The sequence below is a fragment of the Ursus americanus genome, chromosome 21 (assembly GCF_024610735.1).
Source record: "Ursus americanus isolate L20-20 chromosome 21, mUrsAme1.1.p, whole genome shotgun sequence".
NCBI lineage: Eukaryota > Metazoa > Chordata > Mammalia > Carnivora > Ursidae > Ursus > Ursus americanus.
The window spans coordinates 51957248-51972412 of NC_142147.1; the positions used below are offsets into that span (position 1 = coordinate 51957248).

The 15165-nt window shown below is 38.7% G+C and overlaps 1 long non-coding RNA gene across 1 annotated transcript; it reads right to left on the reverse strand.

Moving 5' to 3' along the window:
- Positions 1 to 2293: 2293 nt before the first annotated feature.
- Positions 2294 to 15049, reverse strand: LOC148108306 (uncharacterized). Its single transcript, XR_015728135.1, has 4 exons — positions 14362 to 15049; positions 10505 to 10651; positions 6665 to 6716; positions 2294 to 2497 (listed from the first exon to the last, which is right to left on the reverse strand). It is a non-coding gene; the product is annotated as an uncharacterized LOC148108306 (long non-coding RNA).
- Positions 15050 to 15165: the final 116 nt, after the last annotated feature.

Consider the following 15165-nt stretch of genomic DNA (forward strand, 5'->3'; position numbering starts at 1 on the left):
ATAAGGTGAAGTTATCACAGCCCCAAATATGGAGGAGGTCTGTAACTTAGGACTTCGCAACACAAAGATTTTTGAAAAGACTAATTAGAGAATGCCTTTCTTCTAAACACAAGAATAAAAGCTACGTACTCTTTTATACGATTAATTTAACTTTCATTATGGGCTATTTATTACCAATGATAAATGACAGGGTTCTATCAGAGCCAGGTACTGCATAGCTCCCCTTGGGGCACACATGGAGCTCAATGTAGCTTGTGTACCCTGGGGCACTGGTCAGGTATAAATATTTAATTCCAGTTTAGTAATCCCTTAACTTATACTGGCTATGAGAATCATCTTTATTCTAGTTTGGTTGAATTCTTTGTTGCCTGACCTAGATTTTGCAAATTCCTTTCTAAATGTCTTCATGTTCTGTTCTTGTACCATATCCTTCTGCATTCGGATAATTTTTGGTACTAAAATTAACCATATATATGTATAGCCATAATTTTCAGCATTCATTATGCAGCGTACCTTTATTCTTCCTCTCTGTCTCTGATTCTCCCAGTGTGTGTTGATCAATGATCTGCCTGCACCATTAAAAACGTAGCTCGCTTCACAGGAAGAGTATATTCATGGAGATTCCAAATGAAAGCTTCCTCTCGTTGGACAGAAACATGGGTGACCTGACACTTCATATATAACAGCATTTATTATCTCCCTTTGATTGAAACAGTTTAGAATTATTATTGGTTAACCATTTTATGTGCCATAACATGTTAGGGAAGCATGCTAATTTAACACATCTTCCCTATATCCTTGCTTATTTTTTATTCTGTTGCACTTTGTAAATCTTCTTTTTTTTTAAAGATTTTATCTATTTATTTGACAGAGAGAGACAGCCAGTGAGAGAGGGAACACAAGCAGGGGGAGTGAGAGAGGAAGAAGCAGGCTCCCAGCCGAGGAGCCCGATGCGGGGCTCTATCCCAGAACGCCGTGATCATGCCCTGAGCCAAAGGCAGACGCTTAACGACTGAGCCACCCAGGCGCCCCATGCACTTTGTAAATCTTCTGTAAGCCACCTCAGATCTTTTTGTGAACTTAAGTCTAGAAATGAGTTATTTCTCTGCTCCAGCCAAATTGATATGGGCCTGTTATATGTTAAATGTTTCCCCCCAAATTTACATATTGACGTCCTAACTCCCACTAATTCAGAATATGATCTTCTTTGGAGACTGGGCCTTTGCACAGGAAATCAAGCTAAAATGAGGCCATTAGAGTAGGCCCTAATGCAATATGCAACATGACCGGTGTCCTTATGAAAAAAGAAAATTTGGACATAGACATTCATAGAGGGAGAAGGCCTTGTGAAAACAAGGCAGGGATTAGGGTGATGCTTCTATGTGCCCAGGAGCACCAGTGATTGTCGGCAAACAGTGGAAGGTAGAGTAAGGGCATGAAAGAGATCTTTTTTCCCACTGCCCTTGGAAGGAACCAACCCTACCAACACCTTGATCTTGGACTTCTAGCCTCCAGAACTGTGAGATAATAAGTTCCTCTTGTTTAAGCCACTCAGTTGTGTTATTTGGTGGTAGCAGCCCTGGAGAATAAATGCAGTGCCTCTATAAAACAATTATCTTATTAACTGCAGATTTTTTTCTTTGGTATTTTTTTCCACACTGGAGTATGCATTCATCAAGGGAAAAAACCTTGCCTGTCACATGCTTTAGTCTGTGGTAGTTTTGTAAGGGAAAGAAAATGTAAGACATGATTCCTGTCTTAAGATCCAAAATTTATTCATCTAATATTTATTGAGAGCTTGATATAATTATGTAACTAGCACTCAGTCAACTTGAGGGTCATAAAGTGGTAAACACAAGAAATGATGATCTCTACTTTCATGGGATATATTGTCTGGATGACAGTGGTGGGGTGGAGCATTAATACACACAAAGGCAACACCTGGGTGGCTCAGTCTTTTGAGGTTGAGCATATGACTCTTGATTTTGGCTCAAGTAGTAATCTCGGGGTCCTGGATCGAGCCCCACATTGAGCCCTGCATCAGGCTCCACACTCAGTGGAGAGTCTTCTTGAGGATTCTCTCTCTCGCCCTCTGCTCACACACATGCTCTCTCTCTCTTTCAAATAAATAAATGAATCTTTAAAACAAAAGGAATATACACAAAGGTTAAAAAAAGAATATACACAAAGAGAAAACAATTGTATGATATGTAAATAGTTTGAAGGAAAAGAAAGAAAACCATGTTTTTATAACAGCAATTTCAGTGCATACAAATATGTGATAATTGTCAAGTAGGAAAGAAACAGCTATGTATAAGGAACAGGGAACAGTGATAGCCCTTGGCCATGGGATGGTCTGGGAAGGCCTCTAAGGAAGGGCATTTGAGCACTGCTTACAAAGAGCAGTTGATTTTGATAGATGGTGGGGAGAGAGCCCACTTACACTTACCAAGATGAGAATGAGCAAGAACCTCTGGGTTGTGAGCAGTCCATCTGTCTGGAGCATAGAGAAGTAGACTAAGTAGAATGATAGGGCAATGATAAGTATTATTATTTTTTTAAGGCTTACTAAGTGCCAGGGACTGGAATAAAGACTTACATTGTCTTAATTATCTTCACATTTTCTGAGGTAGCCTATAGTTGTCCCACTTTACAGATGAGGATATTGAAGTTTGCTCAACCATTGTTTTGAACTCATGTTACTATACTATACTATATACCACCCAGACTTATTCACCCAGACTTATTAACTGTGATTTAGAATGAGATCTCTACCTCCACAAGCTCTGGTTTTGTTTTGTTTTGTTTTTTTCCATGAAAAAGACTGTCCCTCCCCCCCCCCAAACGCAGAGTCAGAAGATAGATTGCAGGCAGATTTTAGAACACTTTGTATTCTTAAAAATCTGTAGATTTTACTTAAGAGTAAAGAGGAGAGAAATAGAACTTCTGCGAAGTGGTAACATGAGCTGAAAACATTGAAGCCGGAAGAAATTTGGGGAAGTAGGATCCCTTAGCACTTACTAAAGGGAAGATCCAGATCAGAAATATAGGTGTGTTATTAGGCTGGCTTAGCATACACACGAAGCATTGGAGGTTCCTGCTAATAATTCCTATTTGCAGGCACCACCCCAGGGGATTGCTAAAGTGAGGAGGCTTAAAACAATATTCTGTTCTTTCCTGGTCAAAGGATTAGGGAGGCAGAGTGAACCAAACTTCCTTCTTCGCAGCAGGCTCATGGCCTGGAGGGACCAGAATTCATTCATCTTTTCATTCCCTTTCCCCCTACGACCTGAGATCTTGCTCATTATAAGCATGTGGATGAATTGAACTATCAGAGTGAAAGACTGTCGTCAAAGAAGAAGCATGATTCTGTGAATTGAAAATGAGAACGAATTCAAGAAAACACAATTTGTAAGCCCGGGAGCAAGAACACATGGGGTACAGAGGTGTGACATGTGACCAGCAAAAAAGATTAAAATGAAATCTCTGGCCAATTATATTTGAGTGATCTGCTGCTTAGGGCGCATGATTAAGTTCCTAGCAGCTCTGATATTTGTTGGATACTTTTCCTCTGCAGACTCTGAAAGCACTTTGAAGAGACTGTGTCACCATTAGGAGACAATATAAAACACCGCTTGATTTGAGTCTCCCACTCTGGAAACACACAGGCACTATTCTTTCTGCTGAACACCATAGAGAAGAAGCAGAAAATAGCTTTTTCAATCGAAATAGCAGGAACAGATGTAGGAAAGCACTGTATGGTTTTCTGAGTTGGAAATTGGCTAGAACACAGGGATATGAATGTCTATCTTCCTCTCAAACATGCTGGGTGCCAATAGAAATGAATGAAACCTATGAAAATAGCACGATCAAATAATGCTCTTCATTTAAGAAGTCCTTATTTATGGGGCGCCTGGGTGGCTCAGTTGGTTAGGCATCTGACTCTTGGTTTTGGCTCAGGTTGTGATCTCAGTGTCATGAGATCAAGCCTTGCATGCATGTGGTGCAGAGTCTGCTTGAGATTCTCCCTCTCCCTCTGCCCCTCCACCCGCTCATGTGCTCTCGCATGCTCTCTCTCTCTCTCTCTCTAAAATAAATAAATAAACAAAATCTTTACAAAAAAAGTCCTCATTTAGTGACCTGAATATAGTTGGCATTCTAATAAATATCTGTTGGAAGAATAACAGCAAGAACAAACTTAGTGTTTTCTCATGTGTTTGCTGGTTTGTCTCCCAGACCTCTTCTGTCACTGGACCTAGACATAGAGAGGTCCTTTCTCATAGTTGACACTTCCAGATCATTTTTTCTCTGTCCTCCTTAAAAAACTACTTTAGCAGTTAGGCTCTCTTTCTTCCGTAAGTCACATTTTTTTCAGCTCAACCAGGTTATTCCCATAAACATGCAGGCATACTGTAATATCTTTTGAAAAATAACCCCCTTCTTTAAAATAACCTCCAACTATCACCTGATTTCTCTGCTTCCCTATACATCAAAATTCCTTGAAAGAGATTTCTTGTATTCATTCTCTTGTCCCCTTTCTTTCTTCCTGTTCTCACGTGAGTCTACTCCAAAAGCAGCTCTTCTCAAGATTACCCATGACTTCTGTAGCTGCTAAATGCAATGATAAAGTCTCAGTCTTTGTCCTAACTAAACTCTCAGCAGCAGTGATGCCATGAATAAATCTCTCCTAGGAATATTTACTTCAACTTGACTTCTGGAAGCTACTCTCTCACTTCTTCTAATCCCCTTTGCTGCTTCTTGCAGCTCTCTCTACTGATTCTTCTCATCTTTCCACTGAAGTTCACTGGGGTTCTGTCCTTACTTCTCTTCTCTTCCCTATCAACACAAACTCTCAACTCCATATCACCAAATATGACTGTTTTAAATATTATCTGTATTTTGATGATGCTCAAATGTTCTTCCCCTGAACTTGGAATTCTATTCAACTGCTACTGAACATCCTCCCTTCTGCAGTTAATAGACACCTTAAATTTAATATATCCTGGAGCTTGATATTCAGCTCCTCCAAACTGGATCTTCCTTAGCATTTAATGTCAATTTTCCCTTCCAATTGCTTAAGCAACCTGGAGTCACCCCCAATGGACTTTTCTCTTTTTCTCTTACATATTTTCTCCATCAATCAATTCTGTTAATTGTACCTTCAGAATGTATAAACAATCTGGTGACTCCTCTCCCGCTGCCAAATTTCTCCAAGTGGCCATCATCTGTTTCCTAGATAAATATGATACTCTACTTTTGGTCTCTCTGATTCAGCATGTACCTCCCTCTTATGGTCTGTTCTGAACATGGCACCTGGATCAGATTGAGTAATGTTACCCCTGTACCCTAAACTCTACAATGGTTTTTCACCATGCTCCTTACAAGGGCTAACAGGCCCCTGTTTTTTGTTTGTTTGTTTATTTGTTTTTTTCAGAACAAATTTCTTCTACTCTTTCTGGGCCTCATTCATTAGTCACATTGTCCTCCTTGGTGTTTGTCATACTCTACACATGTTCCCAACACAGAGATTTTGCTCTTACGGTTCCTCCTTCTTGGAGCTCTCTTCCTCAAATACCTGCATGTCCCCCTCCATTGCTCCTTCACACCTTTGCTAAAATGTCAATTTCTCTGGGACGCTTTCCTTGACCACCATCTTTAAAATTACCCCTCCCAGCACTATCTATTCCCCATCTCTACTCAATTTTCTCTAATAATACTTATATCTACCTAACATGTTTTACTTATTTATTTATTGACCACCCTCCACTCTAGATTATAAGTATAATGAGGGTCTGGATTTCATTTACTATTTTGTCTCCCACACAATGAAGAATATCTGACACATCTTAGTCACTCAATAAGTGACACTGGAATGCTTTAAAGTCAGACAACTCTGGGTTCTTTCCTCCAGCTTCTCTACTCACCAGATATAGAAATAAACATAGTGAGAATATTAGAAACATCCCTGTGTTATTGACCAGAAATAGTAGCATACTCTTCTTTTCTACAAGGACCAAGTTGATTAAAATTGAAGAAATATAGTGTGACAGTCATACTCATTAAATGAAAGTTAATAAAAGTACATTTAAATGTTAGATGCTTTGTGTTATACTTGAGAGAATGAATTGGGACCTTTTGCTTTCTAAGTCAGATGGACTCCCAAACCCCCTTTTAAATTAAGAAGGTCTCATTTTCTCTGAAGCCTTCCTGATTTCCCAGACAGTCACTCCTTCTGCAGCATATTTTATACATACCTTCATTTAGCCCTTATCACATTGTATTATAGTTCCCTGTAATGGCTTTATTTCCTCAGCTAGACCGTGAGGTTCCTAAATAAGGGGATGATAGATACCTATCTTTGCATCCCCAGTCACTAGAACTGTTTCTGTCACATAGTAGGTGCTCATAAACCTTTGTTGAATAGATTAGGTAATTTGGACTCAGATGGCACGAGATTGGCAATAATTCACTGTTATTACAAATAAGAGAATTACTATAAAACGAAGCCTTGTTTGTAGACATACTAATGAAGAAGGGAAACATAAAAGACTAATTTCAAATATTAGAACATATCTTCCAAATTTTCAATTTAATTACCCTAGAAAATGTTAATAAACAAAAGTGCAAAAGTGCTTTGTTTTTATTATCCTGTATTTTGTATTACCCTGATTCAGTCACCAGATGTCAGTAGGAGACTGTGGTCCAAGTTGCTCTTTCTGTAAACAAGGAAACAAAGACTTGACATTGAAACATGGAACAAATCTATTTCCTTATACAGACTCTTCTGAACGGTAAGCCTAGTAGCTTTAGCATTTTATTTTTGGCCTGATTTTGATGTAGCCTAGTATAGAAGAAAGGACATCGGACTGGGAATCAGAAATCTCAGGTTTTAGCTCCAATTCTGACATTTTTAAATTCTTTGACTAGCTGGTAAGTTCCTTTACCTTTCTGGACTCTGAAAGGTTTCCTCATTGGAAAATAAGGTAGCAAAAGAAGATGATTCCCATAAACCTTCCAGCTCTAACTTCTGATGATTCTATTCCCTCTTCTTGCTAACTTCACCTTCTGTGAAGCTGGAAAACTTTTATATGTTCTTTCCCACTTTCATACAATCAGTCTCCAGATGTTGGTTGACATGTGCGATATCCCCTTTCCATCTGGAGAATGATCCATTTTATTATTAAAAAATACACAAAATTTGTTTAAGATGTTATGTAATTGTGATACTTTTAGCAACAGTCATGTTTGGGGTTTTCACTTTCACCGGGGAATGAATTACTTATTTTAGGTATTCCTGAATATTCTTCCTCTTTGTTACCAGTTCTCTGTACTGCACACCCATCCACCTACCTAAAACACATACAGCCTCGTCTTTTATTCATTATGTTCCACTGAAGCCTGCAATCACCAACCACTTCTAGAAGACTCAGACACTGTTGTCATATGAATGCCTCATTCATCTCTTTCATGCATATTTATTCATCAGTTAGATACTTATATTGCATATAGTTCATTTCATGGTGAAGGTTCTCACATTCTCAAACCATGCCTTTTAATTCTTTTCCTCATAGTTAAGCCACAGAGTAAATATTTTTGAGACTAGCCTGAATTAGATGGAGCTCTTAACACTTAGAGCCACCACTCTTGTACCCAAATTATATAGACCAAGTTCACAAATGTTTTTATAGAATGTATTCATTCCTGGAATGTATTTGGTTGTTTAGTAAGCATTCCAGGCTGCTGGTGTTCTGGGATCTAGACAACAAATAACTCACAGTGCGGTGTGGAAACAGTGTGGGATAGGCATTGATCCAACATAGTGATGACAGCTACAGTGGGGTTACATGCAGTGTGCACTGGGGCTCAAGGAAGGCAAGCCTAGCCAGTCTGGAGGAACCAGAGAGAGCTTCACAAAGGATTTACAGATTTACCCTTGAGCTGACTTTTCACAGAAAGTCAGGAGATTTGGATGGTAGGTTGGGAGACTATTCCAGAGAGAGGGGGCAGCAAAGGCAAAGAAACAGAGGTGCAAGACAGGGTGTTAAACTGGAGAACTGCATGCCCATGGTCTGTGTTGGTTGGTTGGAAAGCGAGGGGGTGATTTGCTGAGAGAAGAGACCAAATTCATAGTGCCCACTGTTTGAAATTTATAAAAGGTTCTCTTGCCTCTCCCTTCTTCTTTATGTATTTTGGTACTATTCAAGGGTCAGTTCTGGCCTTTCATAGGGAACTGTTTTTCATGATCTTTGTTAATTTACAGAGAAATCTACATTGTGTATAGTCTGTGACACATTATTACTCTTTAATACATATATGGGCTCTTGTCCTGGCCAGACAGTTTGTTCCCCCAGTTCATGTTTGCACTTAATAATCACTTTGAATTATTATTATATGGAAGGATGGAAGGAAGGAAAGAAAAAAAGAATGTGGGGAGGAAAGAAAGTAGGAAAGAAGGGAAAAAAACAAGGAGGGAAAGGATGAATGCTGGTAGTGGGAAGTTAAATTAATATTTTTCAAGAGTATATTAGATTCTGGAAAATATAGAGACATCATTAGTAATGTAGCTGAACAATCAGGGCCACGTGGAGGTTTTAGAATATTTGTCATTGTCCGGGACTCTCTGAGCATGTAGAACAGGAGGTGGCCCCAGGGGAGATATACATATAACCATATACATGCATACTATGTTTTGTGAGGTAGGAATTGGGAAAAAAAAAAAAAAACAACAGCCTGATAGAGAGCTCTGCTCTGAAATACTGAGCAGAGAACGAAATGCAGCATGTATGGATTATATAAAATAATATCATTTTTCTAATATTAGATACGAAAAGAGACCCCTAAAAGGGCAATAATGCAGGTCCTTTCACTGTTCTGCCTTATTATTTTTAAGTCAAACTGCTTTTTGATTCAAGGCAAACTCCTTGAAGGGGAAGCATCTACAATGGTAACCGCCAGAGGTACAGAAGCTGCCTAGGAGAGGAAGTAGGACAGGCTGAAGTCAGGCAGACAGGGGTGTGGGTGCTGGCTCCACCCCTCGGTACCTCTGTGACCTTGAACAAGGTGTTCCTACTTCTCCCACAAGCTTTAGTTTCTTTGCCTATGAAATGCAGATAATAATGCTTCCTTCTCTGTGGGGTTTTGGGTTCACTGAACGAAATGGAACATCTAAAGAACTCAGCACAGTGCTTGACACATTGTAAGTAGTTGGTAAATAATAGTTATTATTGACAAGTGTGGAACTATGAAAACACAAAAGACTGGACTCTGTGCTAGAGAATATGAAGTATAGTTCTAGCTTCATTATTCACTTGCTATGTGACCTCAGTCACGTTTATTTTGTTCCTTGTCTATACAGTGGAGACCTCTATATTGTACCTAACCATCATGAGTGATAGTGTATGTAAATCATTGTACAGTTTAAGGAATCATTTCTATTACAGCCCTCATTTAAAAAATACAGTGTTGTAGGCTTCCAAGATTGAGCACCTGTGCCTTGTTCTGCCTGACAGCCTAGGACTATTCTACTTGCAGAATTTTAGTGCTCTGGTTGCTAAAAACAGCATCACGTGGGCACTGTGCAAAGTACAGTGCCCATTTCATGGGTTGATGAAGGCACACATGCCAAAGTTGAAAGTCTAATTGGAAACTGAATAGTCCTGTCTGGTGTCTTACCACTACTTTACATTGTGAAAGAAAATCCTCATAGGTTCGTCATACGGAGTTTGGTTGTCATGATTATCATCAACTTTCAAGTCACATCTGCACGTTATTTAGTCAATTTTTTTACCCACTATTCTTAGAAACTGATATGATTTAGAGATACTACTGTTCTCTTTGGCTCTTGTATCTGCAATTAAGCAAGATGCACTAGCAACATTTTCCTCTATTAATACCAAATCTCAATTGCAAATGTCAGCTTTCTTCTGAATCTTTCCCTTAAGTCATACTTTAAAACTCTGGAGTTCAGTTGCCTCAGCTGTAAAGAATGGGTATTGATTTGGGGGCCCCCGAGTTTTCTTGAAGCCCTAGAGATTTACACAAGCTCCCATGGTGTTAGTGGGAGAATGTTAAGTGTTCTTGTTTATATGTCTTCTCAGATAGATCGTATTATCCTGAAAGTAGAGTCATTAAAAGAAATGTGGTTTATTTTGCAACATTTGCATAAAATATGAAGTTAATGCAGTATATATCATTTGTTTATGTATACTATTATATTTTGTTTTGTTTTATCTCTAATAATTCATCAAGTTATTATAAATGTAAATACTTTATAAAGTAATTCCACATTAATCATTTTATCGTATCTTATCCATACTCATTTGAAGAACATAGGGTAGATATAACTCTATTATTCATTTCATGTCCCAAATAATCACACACATGTGACCTTGTTCCATGCCACAGAGTTAGCAAAAGGAGGTGGCAGTATTTAAACACAAATCTTCTGACTTCAAGCTTATTCCAATCCACCAAAAGTGTTGTTTAAGTCAAAATATTGGGGCACCTGGGTGACTCAGTTAAGCGTCTGCCTTCAGCTCAGGTCTTGATCCCGGGGTCCTGGGATTGAGCCCCATCCCGAGCTCCCTGCTCAGGAAGCTGCTTCTCCCTCTCCCTCTGCTGCTCCGCCTGCTTGTGCTTGTGCTTGTGCTCTCTGTCAAATAAATAAATATTTTAAAAAATTAAATATTAGTTGTCCAGAGAAAGTAAACTTGAAGAAATGTTACTCTGTTTTAAGTGATTTCTTTGCTTAGAAGTAGGGATGATAATTTTCATTCTCTTCAAAGCACTGGTTGCATGGTGAAACTGGACACTTCCCCAGTTTCCTGAATGGGAATTTCGTTATTTAATTTGAAGTATTGTTAATTCTTAAGACTTAGGCACAGTCATATTTATGCATAATTTTGTAAGCTTAGTTTAGAGTTATCCATAACATAATTGTGTTTAGATTCTCTGCTAATGCCTGTATCCATTAGAGCTAATAAATGAGGCGTCCTTCTCTATACATCATATGCATGGACTTCCTCAAATTATCAACATGCCACTGAATTTGGCTTCCTTGGTTTGGAAATCTCTTAGTTTTTCATAATACTGGAATATTATAACTCCAGAGGAAAATGTAATTTTGATCATTTTGTGGTTTTATGAAGAAATAAAGTTTAATTATTGAATGTTGATTCCATTTATGTTGAGTTACTTTTAAAATATCATATAGTGATTTTTAAATTAAATTCCACTTCTTTTAAAAATACTTGGTGAGGGGATCACATATGCAGATTAATGAAATATAAATACATGTGAAAAATTAATTGTAGTTGAAGAATGATGTATGATGCTTGGAAAAAAGAGAAGAAAGGAGGTTTCTCCAAATTCAGGCATTATTTATTCTTTTACAATAGTATAATTCTAGACCAAAAGGATCCTTGAAGTTTATATTATTAAATGAGGAAACTACATTTTTAATGGCTGAGGAAACTACAGACCTAAGTGTTTTCCCAAAAATTGCACAGTTAATTGGTAGCAGGACCAAAAGCAGAACATAAGTTATTTTTCAACTATGTGCCAGAATCCCCTCTAACATCAGACTTCCTTAATAATATATAACTTAATAATTAAAAAGCATCTAGCAGTTTGCTCATCCCATGCGCATTGCAGATAACTACCATAAATATTGTAAGCCACTGATAGAAGTTTCTCTTTCCTCATTACAAAGAATGCCATAGATGGGGGAAAAACCTCATCACCCCATGCCCGGATTGTTGGGCAATACAGCTCTGAGCCCTTCTCTCCACTTTCAATCACTCTCAGCCTTCATATTCTCTCATCTGGTGGACAAAACCATCTTCCTAAAGTCTTATAAATTCTCAGAACAAAATCTTCAATGACTCATTTATAAAAATATTAAATCTAAACTTCTCTAGCAATGTTGTACAAAATCTAACCCTATCCACTAGTGTTATGATGGAGAGGGGAGGTACACATGAGGCAATTTTTAAATTATAAGCTGAAGAGGAGTAAAGGCTCTTTGGTAATATAAATGGGGATGTTCAATCCTAATACTGAAGTAAAGCATAATTCATGGCAAAGGGCAATCAGAAGCAGTGGAAGCAAGATGCAATCTTTTCTCAGAGAAGAAGCTTGAGCTAACAAAACACTTATTTATTTCTTTTTTAGATTTTAATTTAATTTTTTTGAAAGAGAGAGAGAGGGAGAGAGAGAGCATGCAAGCATGGGAAGAGGCAGAGGGAGAGGGAGAGAGAGAGAGAATCTTAAGCAGGCTCCACACCTGGAACACACACACATGCACACACAAGGAATACTGAGGCCCAGAGAAGTTTATTAAATTGCTTGAGATAACAGACTTCACTGTAAACAAAGTAAAAGTTTCAGGTCTATTTGACTTCAAATCCTGCATCTTGCTATAAGAACTTGCTGCACTTGTTTTCTTGCTCATGTTATTCTCATGACATGATAGCCTTTTTCCTGTCCTTCCTTATATCCAGATTCTTCCTAACCTGAAAAACTCAGCATCTCCTACATGAAGACTTCACTGATGACTACAGTGCTTCTTTGTCTCTTTTCCAAACTCCTGGTGCAAGCTATGTTTATTGAGGGTCTATGCTATGTCAGATATACAGGCATTTAGCATAATCTCATGCAACACTGTGAGTTTTGATAGAAACAACCTGTGAATATGTTACATGGCAAATGGAATTTCACAAATTAAGGTGATGAACTTTAAAATAGAGGGATTATCCTGGGCTATTTGGGTAGGCCCAATCCACTACATGAGTCCTTAAAAGTAGAAGAGGAAGACAGTGAAGTCCATTAGAGATATAGCAGGAGAAGATGCAGGAAATAGGCCAAGCATGAGAGAGACTTGACCTACTATTACTGGCTTTGAAGATGGAGGGCAGGTGGGCCCTAAGCCAAAGAATATTCAGGGCCTCTGGAAGCTGAGAGTGGCCCTCAGCTGATAGCAAATAAATGAAGACCCTAGTCCTAAAACGGCAAGAAACTGAATTCTGCCAATATCCTGTATGAATAAGAAAACAGATTCTCCCTTAGAGCCTCCAAAAAGGGACACAGCTTTGCTGACATTTTGATTCCTACCTTGTGGGATCCCAAGCAAATGAAACTGGCCAAGCCTGCTTGGACTTTTGGCCTACAGAACAGTGAGATAATAAATCTGTGTTGTTTTCTATTGCTAAGTTTGTAGTAACTTGTTACAGTAGCTATAGAAAATTAAGACAGTTGTTATCTATAATTTTCAAATAAAAGTTTGAGCCATAGAATAGTTAAGCTCATACAACTTGTACGTGTCAGAACTGACTCTTTCAAATATACTCTACTTCTCCTGAATGTGCATGCTCCATGGTCTCTTTTCCTTAAAGTGGAGAACCATACCTTAAATATTTAATTTGTCTATCTTCTCCATGTTCTCTGGTATAGTCTTGAACACACAGACATTCCAGGGGGTGAATATTTACTGTGTTTCCCAAATCCCCCATCAGTGAAGGACTCAATGCCCTGACAGCCAAGAGCGCTATCAGTTATAACCTTCAACCACCAGCCCCTTCAGAGACCATTCCAGCTACATATTTACCTTGCTTAAACACACATCCTTCCCAGAATGACCCACATAAAATGACTAATCTATATCAAGTGAAGACCTAGCTATGTTGATCCAAGTTGGGAAAATGCTGAAGGATCCTTGTAGCTACAGAGCTCCACATGGGGTCAGCCGAGGCTGTTGAGTTTCCCTTGCAGATCCACTTCTCCCTACTCTATCCTGTTCATTTCTTTCCTTCCACAGGCATACAGGTGTGGATCCCAGGGGCACTTCTTAACTTCTCAATTAAGCAAGCTAATCTGCTTCTCAGAATCTACTCCCCAGGAACCCAGGCTGTGACATCTTACCAATGCCTTTGGTTGGTTACCATATCTAAACATTGGATGAAGTTTATTTTACCTATTCATGTGGGTAAAATGTTAGCTTCAAGTCACAAATCTCCAAAGTGTTTGAAGAGACTATTTGAATAGTGATGTCATTTCCATCTCTCATTTTATGAATTTGAGGGCTACAGATGGCAAATTTTATAAATAATCTCCACTTTGGTTAGTGTTTTAATGGTGCATGTGTAATAGAATAACATAGGGTGTAATAGAATGAAGTAGGGTTTATTCTTGATATATCTATCAGGCGCCACAGAGATAGAGGTATACCAGCATGCTCAAACAAAATCCACACATTTTATGATTAACTGAGAGGGTTACATGGAAAGCAGATGTACCCTCCCTATTTTCCTCCCTGCCTCTTTATTCTTGCTCCCATGTTCCTGGCCTGCGGGTGAGCGAACTTACCTGAGGGTGCTAGGTCTAAGGGAGGTTCTTCTGCAGGTGTCTTCCTTCTTCTTATCTTGTTGAAATCACTGAAGCCATCTTCCTGGTACCCATGATGAGCTCTCTCCCTTCCTGGCCTTCATGGTGCTTGTTCTGTGATCTCTGTACCTCCTGCCTGCCTTCCAGGAATTCAACTGGCCACTGGGTAGCCTTCTGCTATTTCCAATTACCTTACACACTCTCAAAACTTGTAGTCCAAAAGCAAAACTGTCTCAAGAGTTACAGCTTGAGGTAAACAGCTCCTTTTATTCCATTTCTGTAATCTCCTTTCCTTTCTCCCTCTATCATCTTTTGTTGTTAATGAATAGTCTCCTTCAATTGCCCTTGGAACATCTTCTCACTAACTCTTCAAGAGCCTCTCTTTCCTAGAGTACAATTTATTAGATATTTCTATAGATATTTCTATGGCTATTTCTAACTTTCCCCCAGAGATTCGCAGTTCAGCATTAGGGTTTTATAACATTTGGTTTCTCTTGGCATTCGTGTTATCTACTTTACCACTGTTTTATGCCACAAAAAATAGAAGTACTCAGCATAGCAATGTTTTTAACTCTCACAACTCCAAACTGGCATCAGAATAGGCTTAGAGTCTGTGAAGAGGAACTTTAAGAATATACATGTCTTCCACGCAGTGGTGAGCACTTGTCCCTTTGGACAATCAGGAGGTAGACTCTTCAGACCTCAAGTCAAAGTCCACATTTAAATCCTCAGCATTCAGCTTCATACGATGCATGCAGACATCTTTGCCCTTTGAACACAGTACAT